This window comes from Camelus ferus, chromosome X (genome assembly GCF_009834535.1).
Source record: "Camelus ferus isolate YT-003-E chromosome X, BCGSAC_Cfer_1.0, whole genome shotgun sequence".
Classification (NCBI taxonomy): domain Eukaryota; kingdom Metazoa; phylum Chordata; class Mammalia; order Artiodactyla; family Camelidae; genus Camelus; species Camelus ferus.
In genome coordinates, this window is record NC_045732.1 from 30,781,406 (window position 1) to 30,804,454 (window position 23,049).

Sequence of the window (23,049 nt, forward strand, 5' to 3'; positions counted from 1 at the left end):
ATTAATGATTATTCTAATTGCTCTTACTGTTGGAAGACACTATTTCCTGTTCTATGTTTAGCTAGGATAAACAATCTATGGTCTCATCATCCCTCTAGTTCAGGATATGAACTCTTTTATAACACAAAATATTGTTATAAAGTCTGTCTTATATTCAAAACCCAGTCTTATGACAGAATTGATAAATGATGCCTCCCCTCACCCATGCTGGGCACTGCGCTACGATGGAGTGTGCTCCTGTGAGCACAATTTGTAACTATACAATCCTCCTGAAGGAAATGGTTAAATACTAGGTCTAAGTTTTGTCTTTAGAGTGACTTAAATCAATCTACTGGACATTTGAAAATTTTTCTTTCTATACATATAAGCATTTTGCACAATTTCTAAATGGATATAAGTACAAACATGTACAGTACAAACTTTATTTGCCCAAACCAGAAACTAGGAAGTCAATATTTACATTTTTTCTCTGTAATCCTTTCCTTTCTTCATTACCTAATCAAATTCCATTAAGTTTTACCAACTACATATCTAAATATCTCTCAATTGCATTCCATCTTTTCCATTCTTAATGCCCTAATAAGGACATTATTTATGATATAATCACAATCTTCTTATACCTGCTTTTAGAACAGTGGCTCAACACAATCTGTCCCTGATGTTTTTCAGTTTTGCTTTAATGGATCTAGAAGCAGGGCCATAAATATGCACAATTCCAAAAGCTCCCCAGGTGATTCTAATGTGCATCCTAGGATGGATGCTTTAGGTCAGGGGTTCCCCATGTATGGTCCCTGGACCAGGGACAGAGGCATCACCATGGGAACTTCTAAAAACACAAATTACTGAGTCCCACCTCAGATCTATCGAGAGTAGAGCCCTGCAATCTGTATTTTGTTAATCATTATAGAGGCTCAAGATTGAGAATCCGTGCTATGGGGTTGCACTCCCCCACATTTTCTCCAATTCATGATTCATCAAGAGAGTGTTAGAGCCTTCTCTAAACAATAAGAACTAAAATGCAAATATTAGATTGTACTAATTACCTGCTCAAAGTTATTCACTGGCTTCCAAACTTCTTAGCATGACTAATAATTTCTTGGTATGCTCATCATGATCTGACTAACTTGTATTTTGCTCATGCCATATTATTGGGTTTAGGACCTGATTAATATCCATTTATTTAATTTCCTAAATATACTGCACTTACTTCACATTCTTATACATGCTGTTCCTTCTATCTTAAATGTCCTTTCTTGCTTCTCAGTCTGACAAATTCTTTTCCTCATTAAGCCTCAGCCCAATTCTTTCAGCTTTTTTGAAAATCTTGGATCTCCTTGCAGACTATGGTGTTCCTTCCCACATGCTGCCACTGCAACTTGTATAAACCTACCTCATAGCAATCTCCATATTTCACTGGACTTGTATAGTTTTATTCTTTGTAGGGGATGGAAACTATGTTTCATTTTTCTTTCAACTTCACAGTTACTGTGCTGTAAATTTTAACATTTTGTACATTTACTGTGATATAACATTTACTGTGATGCCTGAAATTCAGTATGTGTTAGGAAGGAAGGAAGTGGGGAACCCCTAAAAATTTGGAAAATTTTGTTGGATCATATGGTGTATCTCTTCTAAGCAACAGAGTGTGACCATCAACCACATACAGCATCACTGATCTTTTTTTTTTAACTTTTTTTTTTTATTGAGTTACAGTCATTTTACAATGTTATGACTGCATCACTAATCTTAATGAACTAAGAAGTCAGTGAGTTTTTTCTTCATGGGAAATTTCTTATATTGTCATGGTATTTTATGACTTACAAGAATTTTCACAGATATTAATAGTCACCTAGAAAGGGGATCTGAATTTTCTCCTTTAGCGATTTCAAGATGAACAAATACTTCTTGACTACACATATCTGTTTTAACAGTTTATCTCCTTCACTGTCTAAGCTACTCCAATGTATAAACCCAAGAAATCCATTTGAATATACAGTACTGCTTAGCACTAGCGACTTCTCTTCCCACTGTTCATACCAAAACCAAATCCAAACAAGTATGACATCAGACATCAGCCATGTCAGGATCCATTCACTCAGTCACCATTTACTAAGCATCAGCCACTACAGACTTGGCTAACCACAAGTGATACAGAAATAACAGTAGTCACTGTGCAAAACTCACTGCCTACTGGGAGAAACAGTCCTATAGACAAGTGAATTAAAGGCAAGAATGAAGTGCGATAGAAGAAAAACAGGCACAAAAGTCTAGGAATTAAGAAGAAGGAATGCCAAACTATTCACTTTGCCTACATCTAAAGAAGGCTTTATTTCTTTTTCTACAAAATACTCATGTTGGAACTAGCACAAAAGATGCCATCTCACTTCCTTTGGCCCTTTCTTCTCCTTTATTTAAAGGAACACTCTCGATCCTCAAAGCACACCAGACATGATAGGTTTTATTCAATAAGAAAATTTATTAACTAAGAATGTGAAAGCATTCACATTCATTTCAATTAACATTAAATGACACTCTCCCAATGAATAAGATGTCAAAAATCATGCTTGTAATTGCAGTCAATGAAATGCATGCTCTGCTTTTGGGCTGCATGCATATTCGTAGTCATAAATTGACTACTAATACCAAGAAATACACACCTAACTCAGAGGAAGTAACAGATGCTATAACATAATATTCCTGACTAATGCCTAGTAATAGGTTGCAATTTAATTTCAAATTACTTAATTTCTAGGCCTTGGAAATTAGGTACACAGATTTTATAGTTAAATGAGCATTTTGTTTATATGTATTAAACTTATTGAGATCTAAAATTTCATCAGTTTTTAAATTTAGGCTGGAGAGGAAATATGTCCTACTGCTTTAAAAACCTTCTGTGTATTCTGGTTTATATAGCAATGATACGTGCTTACTTTAAAATTATCTTTAAGCAGTTGATTATTCTTTTTCATTTTAGAGGGAATGAACTTAAGGGACTGTTAAAATCATATCCAGTAACAAAAAGTAATTCACATCTCCCAAGTTAACTATTTTAGTTGGATAATACCTTATCTTAGAAATCACATATTGGACCCCTGTGTTTTTCTTTCTTTATGACATACAAATACACACACATACAATCACACACAGAGACACACAAACATACATATAACATGAAAGCTGGATTTCATCTTAAAGGGAAAAAACTCTCTAAAATGGATCCAAATGAATTCTAAGTACAAAATTGAAAGCCAGATGTTCTTTCTCCCTCTATATACAAACTCTGAACTCCCTTTTACACCCACAGGAATTTATATTTGAAAGAACTCTAAAACTAATGTAAGGATATAGCAGATAAGTATCTGAATAAATATTTGAATATTTATAACAATTGATTATGTTCTTTGATAAAAGATACACTACACTCAGAATGTATGTGTACAATTTTAATGGTTTCTTACAATTGGAAAGATACCTGGCATATTAATCGATTGGTATCTTTTTTTATACTTACATTATAAAGGGTATATTTTTGTTTAAGTACTCAAGATTCCAAAAGGGAATGTCTATCTGGGTATAATATTTTAATGTGAACAATTAAAACACATGAAAAGCTCAAATGCATTTTAAACCTGAGCTGCAGGCTGGATCAATAGCCTGTGTAATTTTTGAGAACTCTGGGCGTATATGTGGATAATTCTATTTTTTTAAATTATGTGAGATTCTTTCTATACTATATTTCTAAAATATCAGACGTAATGATCAAAAGAAATTTATGGGCAACTGATCACTCCTTCCATCACTTTTAGATATAAATGAATTAATTCAACACACATTTATTAAGCTTCTCCCTAGCACATAATCATATTCTAAGATCTGTGAGAATATAAGCATGTATAAGACATGGCTTGCAACATCCACATGGGAGTAATCTAATAGAGCTAATAAAATTAACCAAATTAGAATACAAATAATATAGACTCAGTTACCTTATTTGTCAGTGGGAATGGTAATATACTTCCTCACCGCAGTTTTTTTAAGAATTAAACTATATATAAGGAATGTTTTCATCATTATCATCCATTATAATAGATAATGGATACATGAAAATTAATTGCTCAGCAGTACAACTTGATCTCTAAATGTCTTGGATTAGAAATCAACTCTCCTCTATTTCTTATTCACAGTCCACAGTTTCAGTTTTCAATTGGATACCACATTTCTGCAATGTGATCCCCAGGCAGGAGAATGCCTTATGAACTTAGTTTAGGTACAACATATTATTCAAGGCCTGGATTGTTTTCTGGTTGGATAGCTCTCTACTTTTGTCATATGGAGATCAAAAATTGGACATATAATCTATTTTAGTTGAAAACTTAATACAACAGTAATGTATGCCTTTCTTAAGAAAATTTTATCATAGAGCTATCATCATCAATTGTGGATAAAATGTCTACGTCATGTCTTTTCTTTGGTTAAAGTTTTTCAAGGCAAAATACATTGTCATGATGTCCCATAAAAACGTTTTTAATACAAATAATGTATTTGAAGATAAAATATTAAAGAGAAAGTTACTATATTAGTTTGCAGAAACTCAATTTCATTCTAAAATCAGGTCAGAGGGCCCACTGCTTCGGCAAATCATTATCACTCAAGGCAGTTTTTCTCACAAAATGCCTGGGTACACCCGATGTATGGATTTCTGTAATGCATGAATAGTATGTTAACATAGTGCACCAAATACAGTTCGTAGTCACTTGTCAAGAAAATATTTATAAATATCATTTCTAGTGCAAAAGATTCCACCAAATAAATAAGAATAAGCTGTGAGACTGACTCAGTAGACGCTTTTTTTGTTTTAAGAGACCCTTCAATTCTATATGTTTGAGTCATTCAATAGACATTTCTCACCTTGAGTTTGGGAATACGTGTAATGGGGCTCTTCGCTTGTGCACATAGTTACCCAATGACTAACTTTCCTTTTATAAATGAGCTCCATTCCAGATTAAAACAGATGAAAGATTTCCAATCATTGTGGCCAGCCCTCAGGGTGGAAAATGAGCTCAGGAAGGCAGCTATCTGAAACTGAACACTCCCTGGAATGGACATTCCGTTCTAAGTCCCTTCAGGGAAACTCCAACAATAGCTCAAGCAGAAGCAAACACTTGTCTTCGAGATAGTCCAAGCCAACCATTCACTTTCTTAGCAATTTGTCCTCAGATACCCAGTCGGATACTTAAAGCTCCTGTGCCCATATCAAAGAACAGCAGGCTCAGCAGGCTTGAACGTGTGAACAGAAGCAATTCCCCCAATTTCTACCCTTTCTGTGTCTCTATAGCTTGGTGTTAATTTCATATCACCCAACGTATCTCCATATGTCAGCTTCGCAGCCCCTCAAAGTAATCCCCACAAGTTGGGCTTTTTTTCTTTTTTAAAAATTATTATTACTATTTTTGATTGAAGTATTGTTGACTACTATATATAAAATAAACAAGGTCATACTGTATAGCACTGGACTTTTTTTATCTCTGACATTTCTTTCAAGACTAAGAAAAAACAGAAAAAAATTACAGAGATAAATCAAAAACACTCCTGATTGCATGAATGATCTAGATTTAGTAACAAATATTTTAGTCTGAGGTTTCTAACTTTTACAATTCATTGACTACTCAGGACAAAATCATGTACTAAAGATTATCCTTATCTGTTTCATTAGTTATCATGTATGTGTATGCAAATACAATAATACATACCAGTATTCACTGTTAGACAGAAACCCTTTTCAGTCTGGAAACCTGAGTTTCAAACACATAATGATTTGATGCCTCCAGACAATTAGGCACAAGGAACCCATAAATAACAGGAACAAACCTTCCTCTTAAGGAGCAAGGAATTAAATCAGAAACAACCTGACACTGAAAAAGAGGATATAATAACTTGCCTAGAATTATCTAGAGTGAATTTTCAGTAAACACAGAACAGGGGTACCATTATCCTGACAGAGGGTAGTCAGGAACACTTTTTGATGGTGTTCCATAAACAAACGCTAAAATAATGAATAGAAGTTGTTAGTGGAAGACATGTAGTGATTTGTTTTTTGAGAACATTCCAGGAAGTAGGAACAGATCATAGATAAGAAATTATACGACTTATTTGTAGAACCACAATTCTATGGCTGAAGAGAAGTGCTCATGGTGAGGAACAGCAGATAAAGAGGTGAGAGATGTGAACAGATAACCACACTGTAAACGGTCCTGTGTGCTGGGGGCTTGAATTTCACCCTGTAGCTAGAGGATTCTCTAAGCGATTTTAAGCTAAAGGTACAAGATCTGATTTGTGTTTTAGAAACATAACTCGGAAATAATGAGAAGTACAAATTTGTTTAAGACTAAAGTAAGGAGATCATATACATACATACATATACACACATTCAGAGATTATCTTGATCTATATTATCTGTTTATACAATTTGTTATTTCGTTGGAAGTTACATTTAAGGGAGCTATTCATGAATATTAATAGTTATAATAATATAAAGTACAAAAATTATTCACAACACCTTTGTCACTCATGAAGCAATTTCATATATCCCCTTTTTAATGCCAACAAGAAGTAGCCTTATGAAGCAACATTATTATTCCTAACATATTTTTGAGAATGATCAGTATTATATACGCTCAGCTCAGTGCCATGCACTTAAAAAGTAATAGCTAAATATTGGCTTGTCCATCATTACTTGGCTTGGCAGCTAGAGTAAGGTTGAAAAGCTAAGTAGTCTCAGGCCCTGTCCAATTACCATGCCTATGGACCTAACTTCTGAAATGCCAGCCCTTCCCATATAGGCTTTTTGATCATAAACAACCCAAAGCACAATATCTCACAAGGTAGGACATTTAGAACAAGGCTTAAATCACAATGACATTTTGTTCAATAAGTGATGCATGTTCCTGTATAATAGAAATGGATTGCATTCTAGTGAGTTAGCATTAAACCATCCTTTGTCTGTACCGAGTGGTGGATTTATTAATTTGTAAGACTTACTCACTGATTAGGTCTGGTGACAATACTCTGACCTTTAGGACACTGAGGGTTTGTTAAAGGCTTAACACTGTACTTAAAAAGTAATTTATTTTGCATTAAGTATAGATTCACAGGAAGTTGTGAAGAAATATGCAGGAATGTCCTGTGCAATCTTCATCCTACCACCTACAATGCTGACATCTTAGGTGGCTATAGTACAACATCAAAACTGAGAATTAACTGGTATAGTCCATAGAATTTATTCAGATTTTACCAGTTATATGTGCATTTTACCAGTTATATGTGCACTGATTTGTGACCCTCTGTGTGTGTGTGTGTTTGTGTAGTTCTATGCAATTTCATCAAGTGTAGCTTTGTATAACAAACACCACAATCAAGGCATAGAACATGTCCATTACCACAGTCTCTCTTGTGGCACCCCTATATAGAACACCCCTATTCCTAACTCTGTGGCAACCAATAATCTGTACACCATCTCTATAATTTTGTCATTCAATAATGTGATATAAAAGGAATAATACAGTATGTAACCTTTTGATTTTTTTTTCAGTTTCGTGCCTTTGGGATCTACTATAGTTGTTTTACTGAGTATCTATAGTTCATTTCTTTTTATTGCTAAGTAGTATTTCATGATATGGATGCACCATAGTTTGTTTTACATACATCCATTGATGGATATTTGGGTTATATCCAATTCCTGGCTAGTAACAAGAAAGCTGGTATGAACATTTTACATTCCCATAACATTGAGAGACTTAGTTTCTCTACATCCTTGTCAGCTTTGGTGTTATCACTTTAAAAAATATTTTTAGTAAAAATTTTATGTATTTAACATGTGCAACATGATCTGATATACGTACACAAAGTGAAATGACCACTAAAGTCAAGCTAATTAACGTACCATTGTCTCACACGGTTACCTTTCATGATGGGAGCACCTGTAATCTATTCTCTTATGACACTTCTAGTTTTCAATACTGTATTACTAACTATAGTCACCACGCTGTAAATTAGCTCTCTAGAGTTATTCATCCTACATAATTGCCACTGTGTACCCTTTGACCAACACCTCCCCAGTTCCCCCAGCTCCCCACCACTGGTAGAGAGTGGGTAGCTCCCCACTCTCTGCTTCTATGTATTCAACTTTTTTAGATTCCACTTATGACTTACATAATGCATTTTTTCTTGTGTTTGACTGAAAGTTATTGTCTTTCCCCTATAAAATGAAAAAGTTGTTATTAACAATATATTTTCATACAGTGCAATGTACTTCTCATTGCAAAACTCTTCTGCCCTTTCTCAAAGGGATTACTTTCAATTTGCTTTTAAGCCTTCCCATCTTCTATATGTAAGGACGAATCACTTAATGCTCCATGTCTCTTTCTCTGAACACCGTAAAATGAAGTTACTACTTCGTATTTGCACCCAAATACATGTTCCAAGCTCTTTTAGTCTAGAAAGAAAACAAATCTCTTCCTCAAGAGTTAAGACAGCTTTCTGAAGAACTAACAAGGTGGCGGAAGTGGAATAAAAGAAGAAGTGGACCTTCCACAAGTTCACTTACCACAGCGTGGACCTCGACCTGCTGCTGGGCACGTCCTACGAGCAGCAGATATTAGCTGTATAGCGAGCGACAGCGGCGACGGCTGAACCACGCCTGAGGAGAAAGCCACACTCCCTCCAGACGCGCCTGCGTGAGGCCAAGAAGAACGTGCGGCGCGTGGAGAAGCCCGAGGCTTTGAAGACGCACATGCGCAACACGATCATCCTGCCCGAGACAGTGGGCAGCGTGGTGGGCGTGTTCAACGGCGAGACCTTCCCCAGGTGGAGATCAAGCCTGAGATGACTGGCCACTACCTAGCCGAGTTCTCAGTCCCCTGCAAGTCTGTGAGGCACTGCCAGCTGGCTTCGGGGCCACCCACTCCTCCCGCTTCCTCTCCCTCAAGTAGCCGGCTGGCCAATAAATGCCAGACTTCTCTAAAAACAAAACAAAACAAAAGAATTAGATAGGCAAAGATAAAAACAAAGAGTAAATGGCTGATTTTTCCAGAATGTCCACAGACAGTAAATGCGAAGAGGGAAAAGCGACAGCAACTGTAAAAGAAAAAAGAACTAGAATAGTGTAGAATCAAGGAAGAACATCTTTCATATAAAGGAGACAGTTAACATTGACAAGTGTCATTGGGATTTTACAAAGACAGAGAAAAAAAGAAAAAAAAATACATGAGTTGAAAACAGTTAAAAACAAAACAAAATGATACCAAAACCCAAAAGAGTCTAGAGTAAAATGGAGTCTGGGGAATCAAGGAAGGGACTAAAACCCAATAACAAAAAACATAGCTTCAATATTTATTTAAACACATTAAGCTTTAACCAGAACTAAAGTGCTTTTGTTGTCATATGAAATTTTCATCAAATGCAATAAAATTATCATTACTATAACATGTTCTTATATGTCAATAGCTGTAATAATAGTGTACAATAAAATGCTAAACACTAATATAATTAATTATTAAAAATATTTATATGCCTGGTTCTGGAGAAACAATGGTGATCAAAAAATAACTGATGTGTCTGGATTCATGGAACTTAACAACAGTGTCTGACTGATAAGCATACATATACATGCTATATGTTATGGAAGGATGTTACATGGTAGGGAAATTTTATCTACTCAGGGAATTTTGATGTATACCTAGAGAGAGTGGCTGTTAAGTGGAAATTGATGTTATCTAGGTGAAAAGAGAGAGGACAGAAAGAAAAGCATGTGTAAAAACCCTGTGGCAGAAAGAAGCAAAGCCTATTCAAGGAGCAGGAAGAAAACCAGAAAGGTGATGAAGTAGGTGAAACAATACAGGAGATGTGACAGGAAAGGAAACAAGGTCTAGATCTTGTTTTATTTATTTATTTATTTTGCTTTCCGTGTAACTGCTAAAGTGATTAAACGGCTGCTGATATCATCAAATTTAACTGACTGGATGAATTTTAGAGAATGAATTAGAGGGACTGGGTAAGAGGTGAAGCCAAGAAACCAGGAAGGAAATTGCTGCTGTATTCCTAGTGAGAGAAACAGTTTGGGCTAGGGTAAGGGAGAGGAAATGAGGAGAAGTGGATCAAAAGATTTTAGGAGATAAAACCCACAGTAACTGGTGATGGTTTAGACATAAGCGGATGACAGAGAGAAAAGTTTCAAGGATAAAATAGGTTTCTAGCTTGTAAAACTGGATGGATTGGATTCAATGATAAAAGGAACAATGAGAAAAGATCAGGTTTTGAGGACTGGATAGAAAGCTCCCTTTTGGGCACTTTAGAGTAGAAGTAACTTTGTCATAAAGAAATGGAGATATCAACCAGTCAATTGAAATTACAGTTCCGGGACTCATGGGCGAAATATGAGCTAGAGGTATAACTTGGCTAGTTATCTGCATATAAGTGTTAATAAAACCAGGGGCATGGGAGCAATGACCATGGAAAGGAATACAGAGTCAGAAGACAATGATGCTAGGGCTGACCCCTGCAGAAACCTAGTATTTAAATGTTGAGTAGAGAGAATCAGCTGAAAAAGCAGACTGAAGAGAAACATCCAAGGAAATGGGAACAAACCTAGGAGAGTGTAATGCACAGATTTCAAGGGAAGGCAACATTTTTATCAAGGGAGAAAATGGTCAATGCTGACCACTGCTGCATGTTCCAGAAAGGAGTGCAGCCAGTATGGAAAACAGTAATAGGGTTCCTTAAAAAAATGAAAAATAAAGGTGCCATATGATCCAGCAGTCCCACTCCTGGGCATATATCCAAAACTCTAGAAAACTCTAATTTGGAAAGATACATGCACCCCACTTTTCACAGGAGCACTATTTACAATAGTCAAGACATGGAAACAACCTAAATATCCATTGTCAAATGACTGGATAAAGAAAATGTGTGTGTGGGGTGTGTGTGTGTGGGGTGTGTGTGTGTGGGGTGGGTGTGTGTGTGTGTGTGTGTGTGTGTGTGTGTGTGTGTGTAAAATGGAATACTACTCAGCCATAAAAAGTAATGAAACAATGGTGTCTGTAGCAGCATGGATGGACCTAGAGATTACCATACTAAGTGAAGTAAGTATGATAAAAATTAACTTATTTATAATATAGGAAACTCACAGACATAGAAAATGAATTTATGGTTACCTAAGAGGGAAGGTGGGAGGAGGGATAAATTAGAAGTTTGGGATTAACAGATACACACTACTATATATAAAATAGGTAAACAACAATGTCCTACTGTATAATACAGGGAACTATATTCAATATCCTGTAATAAACCATAATGGAAAAGAATATGAAAAAGAATATATATATGTATTTGTATCTGAATCACTTTGCTGTACACCAGAAACTAACACAATATTACAAATCAATTATACTTCAATTTTAAAAAAAGAAAGAAAGAGGAGGAAAAATTTTTCTGAGTTCATTTTCGTGATATGACATTCTTTACTTGAACTAAGGCACGGGAAGTTTGAATAGAAAAAAAAATAAAAGCATGACATTTTAAGGAAAAAAAATCTCCATATCTAGTCCAAATGATGGATATCAAAAATAGAAAGGTAATACCTTGTTTTACTTCTATCATACTATGATAGTATCATAGTATCATACTAGTATTTTTATCATACTAGTATGATACTATGATTTATAATTTATAATTCCATTTTCTTAAAAAATTATCAAAAAGAAACTGCTAACATATGTATCTCAAATGTTTAATATTAAAATTAAATGATTAATAGTTCCTTAAGGAGTAAAATAACATATTAAACTTCAACTGTCTATTATACTTGGGAAGCAAAATATGGATATAACAAATTGTTTTCCCCTTCTTTTCCCAATCGTGTTGTAGTTTTCTAAAAAAATACTTTCCAAATAGAAGAACTGATTTTAGTTTTGTTTTTAAGAATATTAACTGATTTTTTAATGAATTTTAGTAAAGCCAAATACTTCTGTAAGCAAACCACTTAATTTCTAGGGTTGGGAGAGGGAGGGAGAGGGGGGAGGGAGGGAGAGGGAGGGGGAGGGAGGGGTGAGGATAGGGGTGGGAGTGAGCTATATTCGCACTAGTAATACTGAAAGAATTGAGCTAATTTATTTCATTCACCACACTAAGTAAAAAATTGTTTTTTAAGAAAATGGTAGCTCACACAATTTCACGTGATTTCACACAGTAAGAAAATAAAGAGAATGCAAGATTGTTTAAAATGAAAAAATATATATCCCAACTAGTCTCTATTTTTTTTATAATACAACTTAGTGTCATTTATAGCAGGAAACTTTAAACATGTGTTTCTGTATTTAATGTTAGAGAGCAAGGCTACATTTGGTTAAACCAAATTTCCATTGTTTTATTGGAAATCAACATACTGGATCTGTGAAAATGCATCTTAGATATAACTTATTTATATAGCTAATCCAAAGATCAATGGCTTCAGAGTTAAGAAGATGCTGCATTTTAACAGTTAAAATAGATACTGTCCTGATACTTCTGTTTGTTAGTCAGTTATTGGACAATACTAAATAATCTGTACCATGGAAAAGACATGCTAATCAATAGGCTTTCCATTTGAAAATAAGTACATTTAAGAGACATTGGTGGTGGGGGGTGGATTTGTGACTTCCCCTTACTTCCCATTTCTCATCCAGACATACTGAACCATTCTGCTCCAAAGCTCTATCTGACTTTTTATCTTTTCATGTATAGATATGTGTGCATACATACCTCTTGAGGAAATGAGGATACGATTGCTTACAAAGCCAGAGAAACTCAGTATCATTTCTAATCATAGATGTGAGAGATCCAATGGTGACATGGTTGTGCAGAGTGCATACTACTTAACTCCTGAGGTGTCATCTACTGCCCAGGCTAGTGCTCACAGTTTGTTACTGGTGTGCTCTAGAATTGTATAGTGTATATTACATACAAATACACAGTTGACCCTTGAACTAAGTGGGTTGGAATTGCATGGGTCCACTGATAACGCAGACATTTTTCAGTAGTAAATACTACAATAATCCATGTCTGTGGCTGGTCCAATCAGAGGATGTGGAAGAACGATCGATACAGAGGGCCGGCTGTAAATTACATGAAGATTAACTGCCCATGTTTTTGAAGGGTCAACGGTACAACCACATACAACACTGTGGATAACCAACATGAAGATAAAAGAAAAATTAGTTGGTCCATGTAAAAAACATACATGTATGTATGCGTATAACTGATCACTTTGCTGTACAGCTGAAAGTAACACTGTGAATCAACTACATTTCAATAAAATTTTTTAAATAAAAAATAAAATAAAAAATTTAAAAAGCAGTAGTAATCACAGAAATTTAAATGAACTGTCATTTTGCTAAACACCACTAAGAATGGTATTTATCACTATCATTTACTGTCACATTAACCTATGAAAAATTTTTTAGTTCACAGTACTAAATCTTATTGACGTGGGCCCAGTTCTTAGAAATAAAGTGAAATAAAATCAGAAATACATCTAGGGAGATCCTTCTGAGGAAGCCTGCTATAGATGACTACAACAGACCAAGGGTTGCATTAGTTCTATTCTTTGATCCTTCAAGTGCTCACAGTAAGAAGACAGAGGTAGGAATAAAACAGTAAAATAAGTGACTTATTACAAACATCATCATATACAGCCTCTAAGAAGGTCTAGAAGATGGACATGGGGTTATTCAGGACATCTCAATTGTTATCTAATTAATTATAATATGCCAGGTTCTATAGTCTTTGAGCAAACAAAAGTTTTATGAGTTTTTTTTTTAAAGAACATTCTCAGTGGAACATATTTAGTTTTTGTTAGAAGACACCATGATTCCTTCCATTTTGTGTTTTACTCTATCCTCTCTAGAGTAGTGACAGACTCTCTTTATCAAAATCTGAGAGGTTGTGGCAGCTGACCGGTTAAGGACCTTGAATCCTTAGATCATTCTGCCACCGCTCAAATCTTGACTCTAGTGTGTACAAGCTGAGCTACCTTAAGCAAATTACTTAAGCTCCCTGTACCTCAGTATCCTCATCTGTTAAATATGGATAATTGTATCCTCTTCGTCCCACAGCTGTAATGAAAATGACCTGTATATGTATAAAATACTCAGAAAAATGCTTAATACTTGCTATAGCCTTGATGAATGCTACATACTATCTTTGAAGACTAGATGAACCTAGACTATCACTATGCACATACAAGGTACTATCAGTAACCGCATGTAGGATAGATCAAGGTCTCATTAGTCCATACTCTAAGGCCTACTTGTAAAGGTGGATTCTTCAATAAAACTTTCATAATCACATCATCCATAAGTAATCATTTATGGCTGATTTGTATTATGGTTTATAACTCTCTTGACATATTACAGTAGTTGTATTTATGTGTGTGTGTGTCTCTATTTGTTTCTGACTTAAAGAGTTGTAATTTTACAAAAGGCCAAGAGCACACTGTAGATGTTCAACAGTGTTTATTTACAAACAAGTAAAAACCTAATGGTAAAATTTGCTCAATATCATATTAATAGTCTATCTAGTCTTACTTCCCCAAAAGCTAACTGATAAGCACATTACACTCATCCATGACTAAATTTCAATTACTCAAGTACCTTCTATTTCTCCAGTACAATTCTAGTTTTATTTAAACTGAATTGTCAATGTTTTCTAAGTATTTTTGAACCATTTTTGTGGGTTTAAGAATAATCAATTTTACTAAATGGCTCTCAAGAAATTTTAGACATTTTTCCAATAAGCATCTATATTAACTAAAATTGCATTAAATAAAGTGCAAACTTACCTTGTCATATCTATGCAATTCTGTATTCTCCAAAGGATGATTTTTCATATTGCTTAACAACTCTGACTGAGCAATTGAAATTCAGACTATGATAAATGTTTTACAATGAAGGCTCATTTCATTATACAGTAGTCAGTTGAAATCGGGTTTCCGAAGAAGGTATTTTTAGGAAGCACAGAGTACAGGAAAAAGCTGAATACATTATACAATTTAAATATTTATTGAAGCTTTTCTACTAAAGCAACATTTTGGTGATATTGCATAGAAATATCAATATGGGAGAGGCAATTAGGGGTAAATAGATGGCAGAATCGTGGAAAGCAAGACACCTGGTGCTACAAGTGAGCTCCTCATTCATAAAGTCATTAAACTGGAGATTGAAAGGCACACTCCCCTTTACAGAAATATTATTTTCCTTAGGATTTCATCATTCTTTCTAGATGTCTCTTCTATGATTTTCTGAAGTATTCTTGTCTCCCACATTGAATTCCTGACCTCCTTCTCTTCAGGCTCTATATGATCTTTCTAGCTAAGTCTCATCCACACTCCATGGCTCATACTTTAAGTCCCCAGTAGTGACTCCATTTGTAGGCTTCACATCCCCATATCCACAGTACCCACTCTCTCCATGAAAAAAAATTAATCCACACCCCCAATCTGTTCCATTATTCCAGCTTCCTTCAAGTCTTCTCCTTGTAAATGGCACCATTATCCACTCAATTCTTTATGTCATGGAGGACACGATATCCAACTCAACACCAATTCCTACTGACTCTCTCTCATAAATAAATCTTGAATAAATCCACTTCTTTCAATTCCACTGTCACCATTCTAGTCAACATCACCTTCTTTTGTCCTTGGAGAAGCTACAAGATTGATAGTTTCAGATTGATAGTCCTTCATCTATGAAGAACACCTTTTCTCTCTTCTTTGCAAAACAGAGTGATATTTGTAAAACAAACAAACCTACACGGTCATATCACTGCCTTACCTGAAACCCTTAAAAGGCTGTTCACTGATCTTATTCTACAGAAAAAAATCATTTCCATGACCTTTGAGGCTCTAATGACTGGACCCTGTCCACCGTCTCAGCTGAATGCTTGTTCCAGACTTTGCCTCACTTACTATACTGATCTTTTAGTTCTTTCTTCATACGAAGTTACATCTTCACATATGTTGTTCCCTCTGAATGTAACATTTTTCTGCTGTCTTTTTCCCTTGGACAACTATTCCACAACCTCATTCTTCTGTCATACATTGAGTGTCATTTTCCTAGGAATTCTTTCCCAATTTCTAACACTAGTCTAGGTCTCAGTATTATACATTATCACAATGTGTGCTTTACTCTGTAGCCCTTATCCCAAATTCAATTTAAATAGTGTGTGTATATATGTGTTTGTGTATGTGTGTGTGTGTGTGTGTATTTTTTCCCCCTAAATTCTCATCCCGATGATCTCACTTATTTAGAACATAATCTCTAGGAGCATGGCGCAGTACTCGGCACAAGTAGGCACTCAATATATATTAGTTACAGGACCGAATGGATGAATGAGTAACATACGGTTCCTTCTTTAAACAATGGTCACTGAAACCTACACAGTACAAACTTTACAGAGTCACTTCCTTTGATACTTTTATTTCTGGATTTGTTTTGAGAGCAAATCTATTTCCAAACATTTAAAGTAAAACACTGCAAAGTCCATAGGCCTGAGCGAAGTAAACTCTGTGATAACACTTGGTGCTCTCTGACATAGCCCATTAGAGATGGGGTATGTACACCTAATCCAGAGGCATCCTCTAGCTCTTCAGCAGCTGTTCACATGGCTCCTGACCTGCCCTTCAGGCTCTACTAAATCAGGATTCCCCAGCTGTCTGAGCTTCCAGTAAGCTCTTTCAGTTAACCACCTATGTGCCAACATATCTGGTTACATTCTTTAGAGTCTAATTTTCCCTTTTCCTTCCTAGTTATTTTCCAATATCTGAGAGCCATTGGGATTCACTATTTTCATACATAATTTTATCAGTTCCTCAACTATTTTGATAACATTCTGTCCGCTTAGTTAGCAATCTATTTCTAATAGTGCCCTCTTGAGTGTCGATATAAAAAGAATTACTCAACTTGCCCTTGATGAAAATACTTGAGCAGTTCTGATTCTATGATTTTTCTCTTTCTAATTTCTTTAGTTTGACCTCACGTGGATTCCAAGGCTAAAATCTGCACTTGTAACAGTGTGCTGACTCCCATGCCCTTTAAGTCAGCACTTAGCTCAGGCTAAGGTACTATTGCTGCTGTAATCTGATAAAGGAGCAGACAAGTTGTGTGCAAATAAAGATGGGTGCCAAGAATGAGCAAAAAGCCACTGATGTTTATGCCCTTTTATAGTCCTGATTCCATGACAGTCTTAGCCAAAAGCAGAATGGGAGGGGGGAGAGCAATTTAAAACAAAACAAAGCAAAAGCCAAGAAGAAGGTAAAAAACGTTGAAAGGATAACCCTTTATTTGCCCATACTTGGGCATAATGAGACACTGTAATGCTAATTGTGCTCAATTAACACCGATCTTTTTAAAACATCAATTATTTCATAATGGTGGAGATAAAATACATCTAAAAGTTGAAGATAAGCTGGTAAAAGCCTACATGTTATTCTGGCAGATAAATTCTTCATTGTTGTAATGCCCATAAATGGGTTCAGTACTTATTAAATATAAACTAAAAGTATGACAATTCAAACATACGATTTTTTAAAGCATTTAAAAAACTCTTGTTAACCCTGTTTAAAACTCATTCAGCTACTTACATTCTGACTTTATTACATGGATAAGCATTGGTTTTCACGTAATGCACTTTGATATTCCTCCTATTCATTAAAACAACCCAATTTCTACTACAAAATAAATTAAATAACAAAATGAAATAAATAAAAATAGAGGCAAAGCGTTTCCTCAGGTTTTTTGGCTTGAACAGTAGCATAAGACTAAATATTTTTAACTAGCCTTAGATATATTTCAGCTTTCCAAACAGATGTATAAAAATCATTTTTCCAGCATTTAAAATTTATGGAAAGTCATTTCCTTAAAATTAGACAGAATCAAAATGCTGAATTAATAGTCTGGAAGATTCATTTTTGAACACCCAAAATAACAGCAGCATCAACATTTCACCAGCATAGCACTGAAATGACAATTCCATTCCAGTTAAGGGATAATTGTCAATTCTCCCCTCATCTTCCATTAGTTAAGAACAGGGTGCATAATCACAAAGCAAAAGTGAGACACTGAGGCAGAAGGTAAAAGATAATAAGGAGACTGGGAAGAAATTGATTTCCAAACTCAGTCCAGATTGCTAGGAACACATTTTCTCAGGGCTTAATATCATTAAATACACTATGCAAAGTCACCTCTAGGGATTGTCACACCCCAGAAAATTGCTCTGCGTCTTCTTTCACCTACTGAAATTCTGAGGTATTCTGAGTGACTATCAAAATACAAAGAATGAACACAGAGCTGAAAGGAAATTCTTCCTTAAAATGGTAGCCTACGTGGAAGACTCCAGCTCTAGGAGAAGGAACAGTGCCCTTTGGTTTTGTTAATGAGCATGAAGCCGAGGTCGTGTGGTGGGAAGATTAGGACCCTTTTAAATGTGAGTGAGCAAGGCCATTTCCCTTCTTCATCCTCATCTGCCTGCTGCTGATCAGAATTGTGGCTGAAACACTGAAGATTCCCTTAAAATACTGGTGCCAAGGGGTTTTATTTTGTGGTTTTAGGGCCATATTCAGGGCAGTAATCTTGAATGGGGAAGGAGAAAGGCTGTGTTCCTGGGAGTTAAAGTGTTTCAGAATCCCTGGAGAAGCCATCTGGTTTAAAAAGGCACTTGCAAAATTCTAATATGTAATAATATAGGAGAAAACGGGTTTCTATACTGTAAGTTTCAGGAAAAAAGCAAACCAAATCATCTTAGCTGCTGATCTTCAAACTATGATTTGCACATGAGTGATTTACAAAAAGCAGGGTTACTCTCCCCTTCAGGAGAAGATATCAGAATCTCTGAAAGACATTTTCACTCTTGCTATTAACTAGAGGGAGCTTGATATTTCACAAATATAAAGATGATCAGGAAAATTCTACATGTGACAGGAGTAGATAAACCCTTTCCAAATTGGTAAAAAAACAACAACAACAACAACACTAAACTATACTATTACATTGCCAATCTAAGTTTTATATGTGTATTAAAATTAAACTTCAGAACTCCAAACATGTTATGAATATGAGTCTGTCAATACTGTATAGCAGGAAACTCCAAGGAAGTTGAATGACCAGATGTTTTTAAATTAGGAAAAAGATTAAGACCACGAAGTATTTGTTTATTTGCTTGTTTGTGTTTTGAAGTTCAGTCTGCTGCATGGACTATACTCCCCAAAGAGAAATATTTTCACGAAATTACACTGTGGTACTCGGTTGTGTTTAATAAGAAAGGTCTTCTCATTTCCCATACTGCAGCCCATGACCTTCCCAACAAAATGTGCCGATATGAACCAACTGCCTTGATAACATAACACAAATCTCCTAGGACTCTAGCAGGACTTTGTGAGAAAGAAAACTGTTGTCTCCCTCTGAATCCAATAAAAACCTGAATGCATTGTATAAAAATAAACCAAGGTCATCATTACTCCTTCTCATTGTGATTTGGCTTGCCTTCAAATTACATACCCTGTATATCTCAAATAACTGCACTGCCTCGGTTAACTGAGTTTGACATCACTTTAATCAGCGTATCTTTTGAGAATGAAAGGCAGAAATGTCAAATTCCTACTATTATAAATTCTTTTAACTCTCTAATCTTCATTAAATAAAAGCTTGTCTTTGAGAAAAAATGTACGATTTAAAGAAATATAACTAGCACCCATTTTTATTTTAAAATGTAAGTGGGAAAAGATTCAACCACAATGAAACTCTCCATACAGAGGTGATTTCCCCTGACACGTTTAAAGCTTAAGCCCTAAATCCCTTCAGTTACATTGGCTCCTCCCAAGTCCTACCTACTTTTGTACTCATAGTTTTGTATTACTTTTTTAAAAGAGTTCCCTTCCTCCAACTATACAATCTCAGGCTCCATAAAACCTAGGTCTGCTTCTCCCTTCATGGTTTGTTATATTTCTGTCCTTACTCTTATTTGCCAGTTTCTTTAAAAAAAGATGTGTATTTAAATAGAAAATAAAACACATAAACAGAAAATTATCTTTAAAGAAAGGTTAATTTCCAATTAATTTTTGACGTCTCTCTTAATTAACTTTGTGATTTAAATGTGTATGTGTGTGTTTATATAAAGATATATAGTCACAGCAAAATACCGTATTTCTTGTATTAACAATTGAAGAAAGAATGTTTAATAAAAAATAAGATAAGTCATTTTTAATAAGTTGGAGAAATATTACAGTATAAGGTGGAAGGGGAAGAAAAGTTTGGGAAATCACTTTGTTTTATTTTTGTGATAAAGTTATGATGAAAGATAATAAAATAGAATTTAAAAAAACTACCTGACTTCCAGACAACAAAGATTTTAATCTCTTTTATTAAACCACACAAGTGGTTAAGAACTTTAAAATTTGTTTCACATGTAGCAAATGACTTGGACTACAATGATTTCAAATGAATATTTCAGGACTAAAAAGGAAGCTGGATTAATATCTCTGTTCAAATTATGAATTTATATTTCAGTAATGTCTAGCTGAAGAAGTGTCAACCGACACCTGTTTTTCTTAAATAACGTAACTTTGCACAGGACAGTTTTTTTTTTTTTTTTTAGGCTTAGAGTAACTACTACGTGATATTTGCTACTGTATTTTCCATACTGTTACACTGCGTAAGAGATGCAGAAAGCCTATCAATGTAGAAAGTAAGTTATCTATTTAGATCAGCAATCTCTTTTTCATAGTTAAGATGACTTTAAAAGAGTATGCAAGTAAAATCCTAAAAGATGATTTTATTAGACCTCAAGATAATCTGCGTCATCTAAAAAAAACTAATAAAATGTATATTTGCAATGGATTATTTGAATGCTTCTTTGCAATGCAATATTTAAGTAATTCTAAAAGTAACAATACTTATGTTAATACAGTGACCTCTATTAATTGGTAACTTATTTTGGTTAAAACCCAACCAAATGTATGTACTCTTTTAAGTTTCTCAAACTAAGGCAATTTTAAAAACTGGATTCAATCATCAAAACATTCAAATAGTAGTATGTTGTCAACCAATAAAAGTTAATGTTTAATATAACCTTGTGAATATATTTATTTTCGCTTAACAAACTCACTGTCACATAGCCTAAGCATTACCTGATAGTTTAAAGGGTACTATAATAAAGTCCTACAGGGCTGGCCCAAGAAGGCTAGCTTTCTTCAAATTTTAATTAAGAATTTTAAAAGTTACTTGAGTATCTCTGACAAAGCAGACAGTAGGTTTACCTTGCTTTATTCCAGAATTAAATCTTTGCTATTCTTCCTAAACCGCTCTATATAATGGTTTATGGTTTTAATTTTGGCTATATCGAGTGATCAATTGATAAATATGTGTGCATTACAAAGAACAAACATATGCTATTTTATTTCTGCAATATTAGTAAATAGAATGGTTTGTTCAAACAGAACGCAATTCTGATGCTCAACAAAGAAATGTATAAACTAAGGAAATTATATACAATGTTTTACTATAAAATGTGGTAGTGTCTTTTATGACTCAGTAAATGTATAATGTTAATTTTTTTCTGCAGTTTTTTCTAGAGGTAAAACTTCTGTTGTGACTCTTTTCCCAGAAGTTTTAAAGAGTTACTTCTTTGGAGAGATTTCCTTTTTTCATTCTTAATTACAGGCGTTGCCCTCATATCTATTTTAGAATGACTATAATCCACAAGTCAAAGGTAGGAAAAAATTGATAATCGACTTCATCCATCTCTTTGGGACACTTTGCATTCCTCATATATTATTTTTATACATTATTTTCACTGTTGTGCCACACACAATTTAAAAATTTTTCATTAGTCATCATTACTTTTTGAAAAGTAAACAAAACAATTGTCATTTATATAAAAAGCCAAACTAAAAAGCTTTACTGAAAAGCTAAGTCATCATAGACATGAAACAACACCATGACTTTACTGCAAAATATGATGAGAAGCCCCTCATATTTTTACGTTGTTTTCTCAAGAAAAATATCTGGTCATTTTCCAGCATAGATTATATCATTATTTGAAAGAATTTTCATGGTATGCCACAGAAAAGAACATTCAGAATACTAAAAGCAATATAAGAAAGGAACTTTTAAATTAAATATTTATCAATATTTTTCTCAACCTCCATTTATCCACTATAATTCATTTTACTCTTTATTTTTTCCCCACAATATGCCAGATAAAGTTTTTCTAACCTTGAGGTGTCCACATGTCATTCCTATATAGCAATTAGTTCATTGAGAATATGTGTCAGGTCACTACCCCACATGTAACCATCACTAAAAACAGAAGTATCAAATAATCATGATAATAGCTCAGGTACACAAACTATTTCACAGCAATTAAAATGGTTTGTGACAAATACTCCAGGCCAGTGGTGCATAGCCCATTACTTTCATCGTTTCTTAAGTAGGAAAGATGCATTCGATTATATTTACAAAGGAGAAAGTTTAAACTCTACCTCATTTCTATTGAAAAGTTTTTCCCATGAGAAACATGTACACCTGCACATATATACGTGTACAGTACATGTAACATTTATGCTTATTCACAATCTACTATAATAAGTTTAAATCAATCAGCCTAATCAGTGAGCTTGTTACAAACTACAAGTTATGCCAAGGTAAAAAAATATTTTTAGTTACTTTGTACTTACAACAGTCCTCTACTTCTTCCCACCAGAGCATTTGGAAAAAGAAAAGTATATTATTGAGACAGCGATAAAAATCTTGGTAAATTTTCTCTCAACTGTACTGCTCCAGTAGGTTTAGAAATGATGAGAAACCAATCAACTTCAGCAGCCTTTAAAAAATAAGACTTCAGTTTTCCTATTCGTTTTTCCCTGGAGTGAACTGCCTCCAAGATCTGAGTCCTGTAAGGGGAAAGTGAGTGATCCCAACACTGAGTGAGTCAACATAGTAACTGATGCCAGGATTCTGTAGAGGCCCC

General features: G+C 34.7%; 1 protein-coding gene and 1 pseudogene across 1 annotated transcript in view; one reads left to right on the top strand and one right to left on the bottom strand.

The window, feature by feature from the left end:
• LOC116662180 overlaps positions 1-8,987 on the top strand; it is a 99,838-nt pseudogene extending 90,851 nt beyond the window's left edge.
• The window catches only part of LOC102504131 (dystrophin-like), a 562,607-nt gene that overhangs the window by 430,644 nt on the left and 108,914 nt on the right, over positions 1-23,049 (bottom strand). The window lies entirely within an intron of this gene.